General features: G+C 47.5%; 1 long non-coding RNA gene, 1 other non-coding gene and 1 pseudogene across 2 annotated transcripts in view; 1 reads left to right on the forward strand and 2 right to left on the reverse strand.

The window, feature by feature from the left end:
- Nucleotides 1-17,486, forward strand: part of LOC147228485 (uncharacterized) — a 121,702-nt gene that overhangs the window by 11,804 nt on the left and 92,412 nt on the right. The gene's annotated exons all lie outside the window — the stretch shown is intronic.
- Nucleotides 1,826-1,898, reverse strand: trnav-uac (transfer RNA valine (anticodon UAC)). The gene has a single exon. It is a non-coding gene; the product is annotated as a tRNA-Val (tRNA).
- LOC147228488 (uncharacterized) lies at nucleotides 6,028-10,721 on the reverse strand (annotated as a pseudogene).

Genomic DNA, 17,486 nt, shown 5'->3' on the forward strand with positions numbered 1-17,486 from the left:
GCTGTCGTTGCCACGTCTCGCCACTAGATGGCGCCAGATGATTGGCTAGACTCACCTGCGCCTGGAATGAGGAGATGAGCAGCTGCTCGCTGATAGGCTGGATCTGGTCACCTGATCGCACATGTATATGTCCATCTCCTGAGTCCAGTGGACAGTAAACATCTAGTAAACATCTTAATATCCACAGGTGAGTGATTTCCTGCACTGTTTATTTACATTTTAGTTTAGTTTAGTTTAGTTAGTGTCTGTGAGATCTCTATTTGTATGAACACTGTTCAAAACTGTGCGGTTCAGTTTTACACACTAGGTTTTTAATTCCTCCTTCTGCATTGCTTGTCATGAAAGTATTTTGTGAATAAATGTGATGTTTTGGTATTTAAACACTGACTTTGAGTCTTTGAACTTCTGCTGATCATGATGATTTGGAAAGACTTGCGCGAGAGCAAGCAGAGCTGGCAAGTAAACACAAATGGACAGACATGAAAAAACCTCAGCCTGCAGACCAGCTGATTGTCAAAACCTGGAACGCGCTTCCCGTCACGTACAAAACACCGCAGCGTGTGAGTCTTGCCGTATTGACCGTGTTTGGATCTACATATGCATGCGAGCGGTCGTTCTCACACCTAAAACACATCAAAACCAACTTGCGGTCACGCTTAACAGACAGAAGCCTAAACGTCTGCATGAAGCTGAACCTCACCACCATCAACCAGACTGCAAAGACATTAGCAAAACCCTGCACCACCAGAAGTCGCTTTAATAGTAAGAACTACTTTTCTTATTAATAAATACCTTTTCATTTATTTTGAACAACATGTTTTGACAGTCTTATTATAAAACATACATTGTTGGTCTTCTTCCATTTAGATCAGAAGTTGCTGACCTGAAGTTTTCAGACGTGTGGGTAAATAAGCAGAGCTGGCAAGTAAACACAAATGGACAGACATGAAAAAACTTCAGCCTGCAGACCAGCTGCTTGTTATAATATTGACAATGGACGGTCGTTCTCGCACCTAGAAAACATGAAGACGAACCTGCGGTCACGTTTAGTAGCATTATAATTAAGAGGCACTTTTCTTGTTATTAAGTTACTTTGTTATAGCAAAGTATGTTGTTCAAAATAAATTCAGTCTTATTGTACTCTAAAATTGTTGGTCTTTCTCTTCCATTTAGCTGTTTTCAGTATTAAAATATACATACGGCTCTCTTAGGATCAGATTTTAAAATATGTGTTTTTTTTGGCTCTCAGTCAAAAAGGTTCCCGACCCTGTCCGAGATGATTGGACAACAACAGCTAGTGTCATCAGCTCCGCCCTACCCTTCACCGAGTGTCCAGGATGTGCAGCCTCAAGTCCGACAACACGACCACAAGGTCGATCGAAGAACCGTGGCCTCAGGTGTCTTGGTTCCAAGTGCACATATGGACACCTTTCTGCCTGACCATGGTGTTAGTTGTGGAAGATCCTTGATGAGCACAGAAGTCAGGATGAGCTTGGAGCTGTAATTCCACTGGTGTCCAGCAGAGGTGAGAAAACACCCCAGAGCTGGAGATGAGGCCAGAAGATTGGCTGAAACACCTGGTTCTCCTTCCTGCTGTAACTCGACTCACCTGCTCCTGGAATGTGGAGACGAGCAGCTGCTCGCTGATTGGCTGGATGTGGTCACATGATCACACGCCTGTGCCCAGTGGACTGGGAAGCCTGAGAGGAAAAGTCCTAATATCTACAGGTGAGTGCTCCTCTTCTTCTGACTTGTGGAGGAAACAGGGTCGGATGATCCAAAGTGGTACCAAAAAATGCCAACTTCTCCGGGCCACAGCTTAAGATGTTTCCGCCCGGTTTTGAACCGAGGACCTTTCGCGTGTAAGGCGAATGTGATAACCACTACACTACGGAAACCTGCAGGTTTGGTCTCTACATCTGAGATGTTAATTCAGAAGGGAATGGAGAATCAGGGTCAGCTGGACTTGTCAGACAGCAGAGTGGACAGTATCTCTGCTTGTCACGTGGAAGAACGGAGTTCACAAGGGCTGTAGTGACCCCTTTTTTTCCAGAAAAGACAGGAACTTAGGGTAACTTATAAGAGCAGAGGTAGGAGCACTTAAGTAGACTACATCTTGTACAGACGAGGTGACCTGAAAGAGATCAGTGACTGCAGAGTAGTTGTAGGTGAGAGTGTAAGCAGGCAGCATAGGATGGTGGTTTGTAGGATGACTCTGGTGACAAGGAAGATGAAGAGGACAAAGGCAGAGCAGAGGACAAAGTTGTGGAAGCTGAAAAGGGAGGAGTTGAGAAAGGGTCTGGGTGGTCAGGGAGAGCTTCTAGATGATTGGACAACAACAGCTAGTGTTATCACATATGGACACCTTTCTGTAACAATGCGGACTCTGTACCGGTCTGTCGTGGTGAAGAGGGAGCTGAGCCAAAAGGCGAAGCTCTCAATTTACTGGTCGATCTACATTCCCACCCTCACCTATGGTCACGAGCTGTGGGTAGTGACCTAAAGAACGAGATGAAAGAAGCGGACGAAGGGACTTTCCTCCGCAGGGTGGCCAGACTCTCCCTTAGAGACGGGGTGAGAAGTTGGGTCATCTGGGAGGAGCTCGAAGTAGAGGAGAGGAGTCAGATGCGGGGACTCCTGGACACCTCGCAGGGGAGGTTTTCCAGGCATGTCCATCTTGGGGAAGAGCCAGGACACACTGGAGAGACCATGTCTCCAGGCTGGCCTGGGAACGTCTTGGGGTCCCCAAAAGGAGCTGGACCATATGGCGGGGGAGAGGGAGGTCTTGGCCTCACTGCTCCGGCTGCTGCCCCTGCCACCTGATTCCGACTAAACGAGGGAAGATGGATGGATGTTAATAATAATTTATTGATGGGCTGAAGTAGGAAATAAGTGACACACTAGTCATTTGTTCAGTGAGTTTGAAATCCTCTTTATTTTAAAATGGTGAGGGCAAGGTAAGCGGTAGATGATGGATGGGTTGTAGGAAGGAGCAACAAAGAAAGCAGTTGAATGGGTGGATTCCCGTTCTTCTTCTGGCCTGCCGGAGAGTCGGTGAGCAAGGCAGCGAATCCACGGCTGCTCCCCGGACGCTGCTCGGAGGACCCGCCTACTGCTCGCAGGTTTCATGCAGGGGATTAACAATGTCCTGCAAGAGCTTCATGGAAGTGTCAAAAGTAAAAGATCTTACAGTTTTAGACAAAGTCCCTGGTTGTGACAAACCCTCCATGGCCCGACAGACTTTGGCCTTTATCGCACAGCAGCGGCGCACTTACGACATGAGGGGGAAGGTCTGCGTTCTAAAAGCTGTCGGCGTTACCATAGCAACCACCAATGAAAAGCAGGCTCTCGGCAACAGAGGGGGTCCTGGGAGAATCTCCAGGACTCACCCTGGATATTTGATAACACTGTACTCCATGTAATCCTCATCCCTTTCCTTCTCTTCATCCTCACCGCTCAGGCCGAGGCCTTTGGTTCGAAGGACGTTGGAGTAGACGGGTTCTTCATGGCTTTTCTTGAAGGTCACAGTGGAGTATGCAAGGTTACCGTCCGGCCCTCCTGCCGTTGCTCCTGCTCCCGCCGAGGGGTTCTGGTACAGGTGTTCCTGAGGAGACGGAGGGGCTTCAGTCTGCTGGTCAAGGAGGTTTGAGGAAGATCTGGTTCCTCACCTCTGCTTCCCCGTCCGGTTCCACTTGATGCCCAGACGGTTGTTTGGAGAACATCTTTTTACTGGGAGGCAGGAAAGACCAGATCTTGAGTACTCATGTTAAACTCAAGGGAAAGTCTTTGGGTGTCAACCTTGAGGCACTTACCTGAGAAACAGGGTGACCAGGAGCAAAACCAGGACCAGAAAGAAAAGTGCAGCGATTGATCCGCCTCCCACCGCTTTCATTGAATCTGGGAAATGGAGAGACACCGAAAGGACATTTCGGATCACTGACAACTGGACTGTTCCTCCCGAACTCTTCACAGACAAAGATGGAGAGAGACGACGTCAAACAGCCACGACTTACTGGCCTTGACAAGGAGATGTACGGTAGCCTGGTGGCGCCCTCTTGTGTTCTCCACCTGACAGCTGTAGTTCCCACTGTCTTCAACTTGAACCTCAGTGATGGTGAGGAGCCGTCCGGCGGCTGGAAGAGAAACGTTGTTCTCCTTCTGCCAGACGTACGTGGCTTCTGGGTTTGCATCACTGTTGCAGCTCAGGTTGACTGAGCTGCCCTCCATCACGGTGTTCGCCGGGCTTATCGACACCACGGGGAGCCTTGGAGCGTCTGGGAGAGAACGTTTGTCAAAGAAGGTTATTCCATATTGCCGAGCAGGAACGAGTTCTGCACGAGGAGCGTCCCATCTGCCGAACCCTCCGGATTGCTGACCAACGTAAAGCAGGCATGTGAAGTATGTGGGCGGTGATGTTTGAAGACGTGCCTGTTTACCCACATGACCTGAGTGGCAACAAGTTTACGAGGGACAGACTTTAATGGATGTAGTTTTGTCAAATAACCGCTTCGACTCACATTTCACATCGATGTGGACGGCCTCAGACGACTTCAACCCCGGCACATTTTCAACGGTGCAGTAATACTTCCCGGAGTCTGAGCTCCGAACTGGACTGAGGAGGAGTTGTCTTTCTGTGCCCACCGTGGTGTTTTCCCTTCCAATCTTGTACCAGAGGTACTTCACTGTCTCCCCCAGAGCGCTAAGGCAGGTCAGAGGCACTGAGCTGCCCTCCAGGATGTCAGCAGCACTGAACGACACCCGGGGGACATCCAGAGCATCTGGGGGTGAAGATGTGGAAACAAAAGACATGCAGTTACAAGTCAGCATGTTTAACTTTCCCCTGCAAGTGGACGGCAGGATGACGGCTTCAGGCTGGACTCTTCAGGTTGTTTGGTTTTCCAATAAGAATGAAGGAACACTCACACAGCGGCGGAGATGGGTGCTGAAGATGTCCTTCCAAAGCACAGGAGACAAAATCTGCGGGACTCAGCAAGAGCTTGAGGTGATCCTTCTTCTGGGAGGGGATCTCACTTCCGTTCAGCATCCAGATGTAGGAAAAACGACCCACTGAGCTGCAGCTGCTGTGACACAACAGCTCCACTTCCACCATGTTCTTATCGTTGTTTGTCCTCCTGACCTGAACCTGCAGAGCTGGATACCAAAGAGAGAGCGGGGAATAATGTCATCGTAAAGAAGCAGCCGATGCTTTCTAAAGCGATGGGCTTCAAATCTAACTTCACACAAAAGGAATATTTTTTTCTTTTTTTGTTTGAAATTTGTGTGTGATGGAAACGTCCAGTCGGAGAAACGTTGCTGCTGGGGTCTTACTCTTGACTTCCAGATTGACCCCGGGGGATCCGGTGTAATTATCCAGGTCAGTGATGATTCTGAATGTGTAGGTGGCAGCGTCGCTCTCTCTCAGGTTGGAGATTGTCAGAGTGCACCACTTGTATCCACACTGATTCTTCACCCGGCCTGCGTACTCAGGCTCTGTTGTCAGGTCCACTGGTTGGCCGTCTCTCTGCTCAGTGAACCACAGTGTCCTGCGTAACTCATTCCTGGTATTTGGCAATCTGTCTGAATATGACGGGTAGCTGAAGGTGCAGCTTATCCATGCATTGAATCCTGTCAGTGTGCAGAGTCTCATGGATCTGTACTTCACCTCCCACTCAGTGTAGGAAGGAGACACTGCAACATCAAGGGGGGAAACAGGAAGGAAAAAACTCTAACAATTTAACAATGAATACCTTTGCATTTTTATCGCAGGAAGATCATTTTGATCCAGCGTGAGGCTGCGTGACGCTCGTCTGCCGCCTGACTGAGTCCCTTCGGTTCAAACGTGCCGACACGAGACGGGGAAATTGAGCTTTGGGTCGGACCGAGCCGAGATGGTTCGCTATGTTCAAGTCGAAAAACTCTCAAAGGTCTGTTAGAACTGGACCGAACGGAAGATCTTCAAGACGCGAGAAGTGTCTTCAGGAGCATGGGCGAGGAGCACGCTCGGTCAGAAATGACGGCGGCAGAACCTCAGGCTCCAACTGGGACGGGAACGCCGAGTTATCTGAAGAGAGAGGACTCTCGGCGGTTCTCTGGCGACTTTCTACACTTTGGCGATCCTTGAAATCTCCTCAAAAAACAAACGGCGAATGTAGAAATAACAGGACGGTATCCAGATACAAAGGTGCATCTCTGTCGCGATTTCCGTCAGTCGCCGTGTGATGCTTCACGAAATAGAAAGGAGAAGTTCGGTACCTTGGAGGGACAGGAGCAGGACCACGAGTCCACTCAGCGCTTCGGTCGGACTCATCGCCGCTCCGGCAGATGACCCAGAGACACCAGTCTCATATTAGCCTGGAAGAACCTGTGAGAAAGAAGTGTCTTCAGTGTGTGTTTGAGGGTGGGGTGGTGGCAACGCTGCATTTAATTCAACTTCCTTCCTCTTTCCAATGTAAACTCCTTTGAGGAGAATTGAACAAGATAAAAATGTGCGACATCATCTCACACCGGCTGAGAAACAGTCTCAAGAAAACCCTCTGAAAAAGATGAGCGAGGCCTGTCATTTTCATCATCGGTACAATTCAACTATGAGAGACAGAATGCAGAGACATATTTATTGTTACACATTAAAAAAAAGAGGATCACCAGTAAACATGATTCCACCTTTTTTTTTTTTTAACCAAAAACCAACTGTCATAACAGTTTTTTTTACACCGTTAAGGTTTATTATTGCTATTATATAAATTTGAAGTCATTATCTCTGAATTAATTATATAGAAAGGGAATAAAAAAAACAGTCAACAATCTGGAACATTTTTGTCAACAGTTTTTTCTTTTATATTTTTTAGGAAGTGAATTATAAAAAAACCCACTTCTCTCATAACACAAGAAAACAACAAAATGTTGCTTGACTTTGTGAACTATTTTCAAAATCAACTCTATTTAGCACATGTAGGACAGAATGTGTGAAGGTGAGAATGTTTTTTGCAGATGTATTTCTCACATGTGCAGCACACAGCTTTTGTCTTGCAGTCTTTCTTCCAGGGGCAGAAGTGGCACCTTTTTCTTTTGACCGACCCGGCCGTAGCCTCGGGTGGATCGGGGCAGGTTTCGGCCGCCTGAACGGCTTCCACAATGGCCGCGGAGGCTTCTGTGCGGGGCAGGCGCTCCCTTCTCTCAATGCACGGGGTGACAAGAGCCTTCCCCAACTGCTCAAGGAACATCCTTCTCTTATTTCTCTTCCCTGACATCCAGGTCGGGTTGATCTCCTGCCATATCACAAAGGCGTGACCAGGGGCCAGCGTGCAGTCATCCTTCTGCAACCGTGGGTTCCGGTAACCTCGTCGAGGTCGTCCACGCCTCCTTTATTGCAGTTACAGTCCAGAATGATGGCTGGCTTCCCGTCCTCGCCGTCACTGATTTCAGCTGTCTTGTGCGGTGCGCTAAGCGGGACCACCTTCTTGTTCCTTTTTGGAGGATAAGAAACAAGAGCGGTGGCGGGCGTGAAGGCAAACCTCGATGAGAAGACCGCTCTCCCTCTTGTTGCGAGGAGTGCGGGGGGGAGTTCGGGCCGATTCTTCCGAACGGCGCCAACCGTGGTCGTCTTCCTTTTCTTTCCTTTTCAAAACTGCCCTTCCACTCTCTGCATCCCAGAGACTATTTGTTGCCTCGCCACGAGACCTATATACACCCGCTAATATCAAAAGCCCTTTGTAGCCACGCAGGTCAATCTCATCCGTATTTTTCCAGTTTTCTCCATATTTCCGAAAGCCCTCCAAATTTGTATTCTCCGGGATGATTTTTTCGATGGCTGGTGTGATGAACAGGAGAAAGGTGGATAAGATGTCCTGGACATGGGCGGCTGAATACCTTGTCGGCCCTGGAGTCATCCTGATGATGTTTGGTGCTGCTGTTCTTCCCTGGTTGATGAGGACCATGCAATGTTGCTGTTCTTTGGCAAAAATGTCTCTCTGTCAGCTTGAAGGATTTCTTCTTCATCTGAAGATGCATCATCATCCTCTGGGTTGTATTCCTCCCCATCTTCCTCTTCAAATACATCTTCATCCTCTTGTTCCTCCTGAGCTCCTGAAATGATCTCATCCAGGACGTGTTGGACGGTGAAACGTCTACTCATGGCTTCAGTAAGGAGCCAACTAGGGCTCCGTTGATTCAGGGTACCTTTATATCCTCTATAATGAATTAGTTTTCATCATGTCTGAGATTGTTTTGGTGTTGTCTGGGAGCTTGTGTGATGTGAGAGGTGAGCTGCAGATCAAGAGTGCAGTGCAGGTCAAATGCAAGTTCAATTCATCCATCAATCCAATAAGTTTCTTTGATGCGTGTGTGTGTGTGTCTATAGGTGTGTGTGTGTATATGTGTATTAGAGAGCGTTTGTGTGTGGCCTTTGAATTTTTTCTGGTGTTTAAATGCTTTTATAATTCACGGGTCAAAAATGACCCATAAGACAATCTTTGTACCCTAGTGGTGTACAGCCCACATGGAAACATAAACAAAAAAAAGTATCACTTTTTCTAATGATGGGGTCCCTTTAGGAAAAGTCATCAAATTTCAAGTTGGAAAAAGATAGGTTAAGGTCCTCTTCTTTCAACAGAGAAAGCGGATTTTCGGCGTTTTGTTCCTCAATTGATCCCTGTCCTTTCCAGCTGGCTGTGTGTCAACGGCACTCAAAGATTCACATCTACTTCAGTCTCTTAAAGGGTTTATTCATTAATGTAAGTAGGCCACTGTTGCCTGTCACACGGAAGGCTGGGAGAAGGCATCTCTTTTACCCAGAGATGTCCCAGAGTTGTCATTTTCCACACATTTTAACTCATGTATATTTGCTTCTTTGTACCAGAGAACAAAATATCCACACACTGACGCACAACCAGCTGCGGATGTGACGTCAGGACCTCATCAGAAATACATCATATCTCGATCACTAACAAAAATAAGATACAGTAACAAAATTTAATGTGTTTATCCAATCTTTAATCAAACAAACAAGGCTCTTAGGCGAGATGTTCATGTCTGAGGCTAAATTGATTGAAGTGAGTTCACGGTGAAGTGACACGCTAATGAGCTAAGCTCGTGGACACAGATGCTACACTTGAACGCCCTAACCTAGCTGATAATAGCGGGCTAAACAGAAGGCTGCATGCTAACGAACTACATCCTAACAAAGGTAGGGGACACAACAGGGTTGATGGGAACCTGCATGCTAATGAGTAAAGCTAGCAGGCACAACAGTATTAAAAATAAAGCCATATACCAGCCACCTAAGCGAGCGGATACTGCGGGCTTCAATAGGAAGAGTCATGCTAACAATTGTGTGTGTGTGACTCAGTTTCTTCTTTGATGTGTGACCGCTGTTGGTACGAACACACATCCATTTGAATGAAGCTGCTTCTTCCTGTCTTGCTGTTCCCTACTTACTTTCTGTAGTCTAGCGGCCATCATATTTGTCCAACTTTACATGCCAGGCTTTGAATTCCTACTTTTGCACTGCCTGACTTGTTCATACCAGAGATATGATATTAAGTTGTGAGAGGATGGTCAGCCTTTGTGAGCAGAACTGTGGTTTCATGCCTAGAAAGAGTTCTACAAATGCAGTATTTAATTTCAAAATGTTGGTCTAGAAGGTCAGAGGAAGCTGCACTGTGCCTTTGTGGACCTAGAAAAAGCATCTGACCGGGTGCCGAGAGAGGAACTATGGTACTGTATGAGGAAGTCCAGAGTGACAGAAGTATTTTAAAGTATTTTAGACTGGTGCAGGACATGTATGCTTGCTGTGAGACAGCGGTGAGATGTGTTGTAGGGGTAACAGAGAGGATCGAGGTGGAGGTGGGGCGACATCAGAAATCCGCTCTGAGGCCCTTCCTGTTTGCAGTGATGGACAGGCGTAGAGATGAGGTTACACAGGAATGATGCTTGCAGATGACATGGTGATCTGTGGAGACAGCAGGGAACCGGTGGAGGACAATCGACAGGGGAAGGTATGCTCTGAAGTCGTAAATCCACTTTTTCCATTGCTGTCAAACATTCTATTTACAGATATCTCACACACAGTTGGATCTAGTCACTTGTTTACAACTTTTAATCTCAACTCCTCGTTAGTATAGTGGACAGTATCTCCGCCTGTCACGCGGAAGACCGGGTTTCGATTCCCCGACGGGGAGGAAACTCTCTTTATTTCAAGAATGTCTCTTCATTATCCACGAATTTTAACTCAAGTATTTTGTATCAGAGAACAAACAACCAACAAAAGAAGATAAAGCGGCACAAAGGTGGACACCACACACTCTCGGACTCCTGGCTGCGGATGTGACGTCGAGGGCTCCCCGGAAATACGTCATATCTCGCTCACGAACAAAATAAAATACATTTTAAAATGTTAATGTGTTTATCAAAAAATAACCAAACATGTGTGAGGCTAAATGACAATAGTGAGTTGACGGTGGAACTACAAACGACAATAATGACAGTTTACGGATTTAATGATGTTTCTTCTTTACAATCTATTTTTCTTGTTCTTGCCTGTTCCGACGGGCAACGCCGTTGTCTGCCGTCTGGAGCACCTCGGAGCCAATCAGGTGTCATCTCAAAGTCTCGCCACTAGATGGCGCCAGGCGATTGGCTGGACTCACCCGCATCTGGAACGAGGAGACGAGCAGCTGCTCGCTGATTGGCTGGGCCGGGTCACACGATCGCACACCTGTGTCCATCTTGTCATTAGTCCAGTGAACAGTATCTACACTTTCGCAGAAAACCGGGGTTCGATTCATAAACGGGGAGGAAACATCTTAATATACACAGGTGAGGGATTTACTGCCATTTTTATTTACATTTAAGTTTGTTTAATTGTGTGTGTGACCCCTGTTTCCTGTGTGAACTCTACTTGTACGAACACACATCCAGTTGAATGAAGCTGCTTCTTCCTTTTCTTGCTGTTTTTCTCTGAGGAGTTCATAGGTCGATGATGAACGTTGACTCGAGATAAGACGAATTCTCCTCTCAGTTTGTGGGGACACTTTACTATCACTTGTGTGATGGACTGGTAACCAGTTAGTTATTTAGTTAGTTGTCAGTAAGGAACGGGAGAGGCGGGAGGAGGTTCTAACCACCGTGACAGGAAATGTACCCTCCAAAAAAAACAAAAACAAAAGGAAAATAAATTAACACAGGTTGATATTTTGTCCGTTTTTGTGGCTCCTGCCACGGGACCGGACTTTGTTGCCCCGGTGTGTTCAGATTATCATTCAGGGAAAAACGTCACAACGGTTTATTAAAAGTCAGGAAAATACACTTAGGAGATATCCCGGGCCAGAATGAATGTCACCCCGCGAGGATCGTTCGGCTCCTCCAGACACCCGCTGAGACGCGTCCGGTCGAATGTGTAGATGAAGAAGTTCTGGCCCCGATCCAAAGGATCAGGCTCATTTTATACCTTTTGGCCAAAAGGGTCGGAGGAAGTCCTGACAATGGCTTCCCCGACCCCCCCGGTTTTACGCTCTCTAGGAGTGCGGCCATCTGGGCTGCGGGGCCTCGTAAAACTGCGCTTCGATCAAAGCCGCTGATCGGAGGAAGTCCTGGCAAACTTCTCCTGACCCCTGGTTTACGCTCTCTAGGAATATGAGCACCTGGGTTGTGTAAAACCGTGCTTTGATCGAAGTCGCGGTTCGGAAAAAGTCCTGATAATGACTTCCTGGCTCTAGTCGATTATCCCCGGGGTGTCATTGGAACAGCAGGGAAGCGCATTCCTTCACCTTACATGATGGGGTCTCGCAGTTACATTTTACAGTCTTTGCAATTGATAGTGAAATAATGATGTGAGGTTGGAGATTCTATCATTTGACGTAGGAGATTTTGCAAGTCCCTCTCTTGACGTGAGCGTCCTCACGTCACACAAGGACTACAATCAAAATAAGTAAATACAATGAATGTATGTAAACACAATGCATTATAACGGAATATTCTAACAGAAGGGACAAGGGTCAGTGAGGAACAAACCGTTAAAAGTTATCTTTTGAGATTTTTACAGTCTGTCAATGTGTCTCTATGTTAGTTTACTGGACAGTATCTTCACCTGTCATGCGGAAAACCAGCGTTCGATTCCCCGACGGGGAGGAAACACTCTTTTTTTGATTTATTACCTTTTGTGTATTTCATTTTAACTCTCGTAACAGAAGGTTTCATGCTAACGCACTAAGCTAAGGGACACAACAGGGTTGCGAGAAAGCTGCAAGCTAAAGAGTGAAGCTCGACTGTGGTAGAAATAAAGCCATATATCTGGAGCACCTCGGAGCCAATCAGCTGTCGTTGCACAGTCTCGCCACTAGATGGCGCCAGATGATTGGCTAGACTCACCTGCGTCTGGAATCAGGAGATGAGCGGCTGCTCGCTGATTGGCTGGATCTGGTCACCTGATCGCACATGTATATGTCCATCTCCTGAGTCCAGTGGACAGTAAACATCTAGTAAACATCTTAATATCCACAGGTGAGTGATTTCCTGCACTGTTTATTTACATTTTAGTTAGTTTAGTTTAGTTAGTGTCTGTGAGATCTCTATTTGTATGAACACTGTTCAAAACTGTGCGGTCCAGTTTTACACACTAGGTTTTTAATTCCTCCTCCTGCATTGCTTGTCATGAAAGTATTTTGTGAATAAATGTGATGTTTTGGTATTTAAACACTGACTTTGAGTCTTTGAGCATAAAAAGCCACTCCTCAGTGATCCTGCTGTGGACACTGCTTTGTTTCTCCCTCATGGTCACATTAAGTTACTGCAGAAGTTTTAGGAAGTTTGCTAAATGTAGTCATTTTCCTCCAGAACATTCATCAAACAGCAGATGTGGAGGTGCTATCTCCTATCCTAAGGTTTGTTCCCTGAACGCTGCACAATTCCACCTTATTGGAGGTGAGGAAGGGAAGCACTGCTACCTACTAGCCGTTCTTGGACTTTGTTTCATATTCAATGTCTAACAGGTGTGGCAGCAATCTGAGAAGGTACCTTCAGTGAAATAATTTAAGGAGGCTTCACTGAAACCCTTATCAGGTTTGTACTGACAGCTGGTTGGAGGAAACACGGTCGGACAATCCAAACTGGGACTTAGAAGACCTTCTTGTCCTTCTCTTGATGTTGGTGATGACTGGAGGTTCTCAGTCACCCGGCTCGAGGTGAACTCTTGTTGAAATCTTCTTATCGGGGCAACTGGACTTGAATTTCTTCACTTGCAGGCGTGTCAGCCCTCATCACAGAGGCCTCTGAAGTTTCTGAATATACTTGTTTTGGGCGGGTCTAGGTTATGGTAGCTTGTTACGGAAATGGACGAGTTGATGGCCAGAAACTCGGTCAAAGGGGGTTGTTATGTTCATGGGGTGTCATTAGCTAGTTGCAATCCTGCGACTAACAACCCCCCTAAATTCAGTTGCCGCGATAAGTTGATTTCGACAAGATGTCGATGATAATGATGGCTCACCACCCACAGGAAGGGTCGAGGGGCGCAGCGTGAGCCAGGCGGTAGCCGGACCGAATCGTTGGACTTGCGGTGGCGTGTCCTGGACACTCGGGTGAAGAGAGGGGCGGCGCTGTCAACTGATCATCACCTGGTGGTGAGCTGGCTCGTCTAGCAGAGTACCCAGTCAAAAGGAGTTTCAACTCACACCTCTGGTAGAACCACAACCACATCCCGAGGGAGGCGGGGGACATTGAGCCAGAATGGTCCATGTTCTGTGCTTCAGACCGGAGCTGTGGCCGAAAGGTGGTCGGCGCCTGTCGGGGTGGCAACCCTCAAACCCGCTGGTGGACTCCGGCGGTGAGGGATGCCGTCAAACTTGAAGTTCTATCCGGCCTTTCCGGCAGGCCGAGCGGGATGTGGTTTCGGTGGTTGCCGATGCAAAACTCGAGCATGGGAGGAGTTTGGGGAGACCGTGGATTACAACTTCTGGTGGTCGTCGAGGAGATTCTGGTCCACCATCTGGCGGCTCAGGAGGGGGAAACAGTGCTCTGTCAACACTGCGTACAGTGGGAGCGGGGCACTGCTGACCTCAACTCAAGACGTTGTAGATCGGTGGTAGGAATGCTTCCAAGAATACTTCCAAGCTGGGGCACTCTGGAGCGGACACACCTACTTCAGGGGCTGAAGTTGCTGAAGTGGTCAAAAACTCTTCTGCAGCAGGGCCCAGGGGGTGGATGAGGTCCGCCCTGTGTTCCTCAAGGCTCTGGATGGTGTAGGGCTGTCCTGGCTGACACGCCTCTGCTGCATTGCGTGGTTGGGGAAGAGGTACTGCCCCAAGTGGGGGAGTTCAGGTTTGTAGGGGTCTTGTTCACGAGTGAGGGAAAGATGGATCGGTGGATCGGTGCGACGTCTGCAGCAATGCGGACTCTCTACCGGTCTGTCGTGGTGAAGAGGGAGCTGAGCCAAAAGGCAAAGCTCTCAATTTACCGGTCTACATTCCCACCCTCACCTGTGGTCACGAGCTGTGGGTAGTGACCTAAAGAACGAGTTGAAAGAAGCGGACGAAGGGACTTTCCTCCGCAGGGTGGCCAGACTCTCCCTTAGAGACAGAAGTTGGGTCACCTGGGAAGCGCTCGAAGTAGAGTCGCTGCTCATCCGCATAGAGAGGAGTCAGATGCGGGGACTCCTGGACACCCCTCAGGGGAGGTATTCCAGGCATGTCCATCTTGGGGAAGACCCAGGACACACTGGAGAGAGGCTGGCCTTGGAAAAGAAAAAATAATGAGGATTACCGTATGTTTCAGCAGGAATGGACAGAAGAATTGGCCTTCGTGGAGAGAGCGGGTTGTGCAGTGTGTCTTTTATGCAATGACAAAATTTCATCGATGAAACGTCCAAATATAAAGCGACACTTTGACACACGCCGTGCCACATTTGCAGAGAAATATCCAGCGGGAGACGACAGAAAGAAGGCCTGTCAAGAACTGTCCAGAGTGCAGCCGGTCAGCAGCAGCTCCGTGTCTGGGCCAAACAAGGTGATTACAATCCGGCCAGCTTTGCTGGGTCTTTAACAACTGTGAGAAGCGGGAAGCCGTTTACAGATGGCGAAGACGCCAAATCGTTCATGCTTGATGTGGCCGACGAGCTTTTTGACGACTTTAAGCATAAAGACAAGATAATCAAAGGGATAAAAGATATGCCTTTCTCAGCAAGAACTGTACATGATTGTACTGTTATGATGTCAAATCAAGTGGAGAAACAACAGGTGAATGACAGAAATGCAGCAAAGTATTTCTCCCTGGCCTCGGATGAATCAACAGATGTCAGTCATTTATCCCAGTTCAGTATTATTGCACGGTTCGTCGCAGGTGAGGAAAGTCTTGCCGTTTTGCCACCGAAAGGGACGACGAGAGGAGAGGATTTATTTAAGTCTTTCATGGAGTTTGCAAATGAAAAAAAACTACCAATAGATAAAGTTATTTCTGTGTGTACCGATGGCGCTCCGTGCACGGTGGGGAAAAACAGAGGATTCGTAGCGCTTCTTCGTGAGCAGCAGAATAGACCCGTCCTCAGTTTCCACCGTATTCTACATCAGGAGGCACTTTGTGCGCAAATGTGTGACGAGCAGCTTGATGAAGTGACGTCAACATTATTGTCGCCCGAGCTTTAAATGATCGCCAGTTTAAAGCACCGCTGGATGAAGTTGGGAATAATTATCCCGGTCTGGTTTTGCACAGTAATGTGCGTTGGCTGTCAAGAGGGAAGGTGCTTCGCCGTTTGCGGCTTGTCCGAGCGAAATACAGACTTTTCTTCAAATGAAAGGCGTCCAGTATCCCGAGCGAGCGGACACCGAGTGGCTCCTCAAGTTTTATTTTCTTGCGGACGTGACCGAACACCTAACCCTAACCCTAGTGAGAGAGGATGTGAAGGTAGCTGGTGTGAGAGAGGAAGATACAGAGAATAGGGTTAGATGGAGAAAGTCGACTGGCTGTGGCGACACCTAACGGGAAAAGCCGAAAGAAGAAGAAGAAGAAGAAGAAGAAGAAGAAGACGACCGAACACCTGAACCAACTCAGAGTGAAAATGCAAGGTATTGGAAATACCGTCTTATCCCTTCAACAAGCAGTCTTTGCGTTTGAAAACAAGCTGGAAATTTTTACGGTGGATATTGAGACTGGTCGTTTACTGCACTTTGAAAAACTGAAAGAATTTAAAGATGCGTGCATGGCAAGTGACTCTGTTCAACATTTTGATCTCCAGCAGCTCTCAGGCTTCACATCTACTCTCCTGAAGTCGTCCAAAGCACCCTTTGGGGACTTTCGTGAGCACACGAGTCTTTTTAAGTTCATCACTCGTCCATATGAGTGCGCTGTGGACAAAATTAACCTGAGTTTCATCCCCGGTGTCTCTGTCAGAGATTTTGAAGTAGAAGTTGCTGACCTGAAAGCCTCAGACATGTGGGTGAATAACTTCAAGTCACTGAATGATGATTTGGAAAGACTTGCACGAGAGCAAGCAGAGCTGGCAAGTAAACACAAATGGACAGAAAAAAACTTCAGCCTGCAGACCAGCTGCTTGTTATAATATTGACAATGGACGGTCGTTCTCGCACCTAGAAAACATGAAGACGAACCTGCGGTCACGTTTAGTGGCGTTATAATTAAGAAGCACTTTTCTTGTTATTAAGTTACTTTGTTATAGCAAAGTATGTTGTTCAGAATAAATTCAGTCTTATTGTACTCTAAAATTGTTGGTCTTTCTCTTCCATTTAGCTGTTTTCGGTATTAAAATATACATATGGCTCTCTTAGTATCAGATTTTAAAATATGTGTTTTTTTTGGCTCTCAGTCAAAAAGGTTCCCGACCCTGTCCGAGATGATTGGACAACAACAGCTAGTGTCATCAGCTCCGCCCTACCCTTCACCGAGTGTCCAGGATGTGCAGCCTCAAGTCCGACAACACGACCACAAGGTCGATCGAAGAACCGTGGCCTCAGGTGTCTTGGTTCCAAGTGCACATATGGACACCTTTCTGCCTGACCATGGTGTTAGTTGTGGACAATCTGTGACCAGCACAGAAGTCAGGATGAGCTCTGAGCTGTAATTCCACTGGTGTCCAGCAGAGGTGAGAAAACACCCCAGAGCTGGAGATGAAGCCAGAAGATTGGCTGAAACGCCTGGTTCTCCTTCCTGCTGTAACTCGACTCACCTGCTCCTGGAATGTGGAGACGAGCAGCTGCTTGCTGATTGGCCGGATGTGGTCACATGATTGCACTCCTGTGCCCAGTGGACTGGGAAGCCTGAGAGGAAAAGTCCTAATATCTATGGGTGAGTGCTCCTCTTCTTCTGACTTGTGGAGGAAACAGGGTCAGATGATCCAAAGTGGTACCAAAAAATGCCAACTTCTCCAGGCTACAGCTTAAAATGTTTCCGCCCGGTTGTGAACCGAGGACCTTTCGCGTGTAAGGTGATGACTCTGGTGACAAGGAAGATGAAGAGGACAAAGGCAGAGCAGAGGACAAAGTGGTGGA

This window comes from Fistularia commersonii, chromosome 12, assembly GCF_037954325.1.
Source record: "Fistularia commersonii isolate RoL2024-O1a breed Wild chromosome 12, RoL_Fcom_v1.0, whole genome shotgun sequence".
NCBI classification, from domain to species: domain Eukaryota; kingdom Metazoa; phylum Chordata; class Actinopteri; order Syngnathiformes; family Fistulariidae; genus Fistularia; species Fistularia commersonii.